This window comes from Perca flavescens, chromosome 16 (genome assembly GCF_004354835.1).
Source record: "Perca flavescens isolate YP-PL-M2 chromosome 16, PFLA_1.0, whole genome shotgun sequence".
Taxonomy (NCBI): Eukaryota; Metazoa; Chordata; class Actinopteri; order Perciformes; family Percidae; genus Perca; species Perca flavescens.
The window spans coordinates 30,001,135-30,003,634 of record NC_041346.1 but is presented as its reverse complement, the minus strand read 5'-3'; the positions used below and the strand labels follow the sequence as shown (position 1 = coordinate 30,003,634).

The 2,500-nt window shown below is 36.8% G+C and overlaps 1 protein-coding gene across 3 annotated transcripts in view; it reads left to right on the top strand.

Annotated features, from left to right (window-relative positions):
* LOC114571030 (myocyte-specific enhancer factor 2C) overlaps nucleotides 1-2,500 on the top strand; it is a 77,506-nt gene that overhangs the window by 27,301 nt on the left and 47,705 nt on the right. The gene's annotated exons all lie outside the window — the stretch shown is intronic.

Genomic DNA, 2,500 nt, shown 5'->3' with positions numbered 1-2,500 from the left:
GCAAGATGCATATTGGAATGATAAGCATGTAATGTGTAATAGCGCCAGTTATAAATAAAAAAAACAAAACAATAAAATGATCATCTTTAATTGCTGAAATCTGGGAACAATATTGCAAAAAAAAAAAAAAGTAAAAATAGGTCCGAACAGGGCGACCCAGAGGTTGGAAAGGAGCCGTCGGGTTCATTGTCCTTCTTATTTACGGTGTCAGGGTAAAATAAAGGCCAACAGTGAGAGTGTGACCTTAAACCTCCATCACACAACGGCTTCCTGCTTCACCTTTGACCTCCAGTGTTTACAGTTTATAGTGCACACAGTTTTGCTGAGCAATGAGGGATTATGACCAAAAACATCCTCCAAAAAAAAAAAGTTGGTTTTAGGGCAGTGGCACACACAGCTAATACATACAGTAGTTCGGTTGGACTCCGTGGGCGTTTTCGGGGAGGTGAATTTGCATCGTTGTCACATTGTTTTTTTTTTTTTTTTCTCTGCACTTGGGGCTCGGTGTCATTCACAAAAAAGTCCCCGATCGACAGGCGATGTTATAAAACGAAAAATAAATGACACATTACGGCACTGATCTAGAGCTGGGAAAAAAAAATCGATTTGATTTAAAAATCGAGTTGGTAGGTCAAATCGATTTCATATTTTCAAAAAAATCGAAATTTCAATCCAAATACAGTATATAAATAATTTGGATGTTTAACAATCTTTGTTGCACACTGCACAGTGACTTTTCACTTCGAGAAAGGGTTTGCCGTTGCAATTTTGTTTATGTTGATGCACTTTAATTAAATATAATTAATACAATAAATATATATTTTTTAAATATATTTACAGTTCGCAGTTATTTCGTTTCAAATGGAAGAGGGGGGAAAATCGACTTGAATCGTAAATCAAGATTTTTTTTAGGGAAACAAATCGCCCAGCTCTACACTGATCTTTGTATTCATGTCTCAGCTCCTACACCGTGTGTACCCTAGTTTTCTCTGCGTGTGTCTACGAAGTGTAAGCCAGCCAATCACAGACATGATTAGATCTCGGTAGGAGCTGATTAAGGGCTGCACAATTTATCACAGTTTTATCGAAATCGCACAGGGCTGCAATGTTTATTGATATTAATGTTTATTATAAGTTGTATGTCATGTCTGTGTCTTTTGAATGGACCTTGAGTCTGGAATAAAAACATTGATAATAAAAACGTTGATTATTCCAATTTATTTATCACTTTTTTTTTTTCAATTCTTTTTTCACTTTTTTTGGCATTTATTTAATTATGTATTTTTTTCTAATTTTTTTCTAAAATCGCTTTTTCCGATGTATTTTATATCACTTTTTTTTTTTAACACGTTTTTTGTCGATTTTTATTTCTCACATTTTTCTTATTTTATTTTCTCACTTTTTTTAATAAGTTTTTGTCACCTGTAGGCGATGTTTTTTGATGTTTTTTTGTGACTTTTTCAGAATTTTTTTGGTCCCTTTTTTGAGCGTTTTAAAAATATGTTTTTGTCAATTGTTTTTTTTTCCTGCATTTTGGTAGCTTTTTCCAACATTTGTCTCTTTTTTTTTCAACCTTCTTTTGTCGTAGTTCTGATATAGAAAGTTTTTGTAAACGGGAGGACAACATGAGTGTTCAATAATCTGCTTGTTTACAACCTCGATCGCCTGTCTGCTCGTGTTTCGTGTTGTACTCGATGAACGTGGTGAGTTCAAGAAAGCCTGAAACGGAAATAAAAGTTGTAATTCCCAGTCGCCACTGTCCATTTTCTGTTTCCTACCGTTTTCAGACAGCCGGCTGGTTTCTGTTTCAGTAAAAGTATCGAAAACGGACTCTTCGTCTTGTGTGGTCCATCGCAGTGGGCTTCAAGTCTGCATTTAGTTACATTATTCATGCGCGGTGATACTGTTTAAGTGCAGATTGATTTTAACAGTCTGGCTCTGCACGTTCTACTCAAACGAATGGGAACAAACGGATGTCTGGAAACAAAGGCATAACACACGAAGTAGAGGCCTAAGAGTCGACAGCCGCGCTAGCAGCTCTGAGCGAGGCAGTTCTTAATGTAGGCTGATTGAACGTCTCTAGTACTGCAGGTACAGTCATGTGAACAAATTAGGACACCCATGCTAAAGTTGACTAAAAAGAGGAATACAAAAATCAACCTTTGGAATTAAAATATCACTCCCACATCATCACATACCCTTCACCATACCTAGAGATTGGCATGGGGTACTTTCCATAAAATCATCTCTCAATGCAAATCAAACCGGCGATTAGGCTAACCGAAATAAAACCATGCCAATCTCTAGGTATGGTGAAGGGTATGTGATGGGGGGGGGGCTATTTAAATTTAGCCCCAAATTAACTCCAAATGCCAAGGGAACTTTATCAGGATGCATAGTATCCTGGATCCATTAAATAACTGGCCTTTAAAAATAGCAATCTGCTTGGCTCTATGGGAATTTAACATAGGGGTGGACTGACTTATGCCCCCTGTATTTT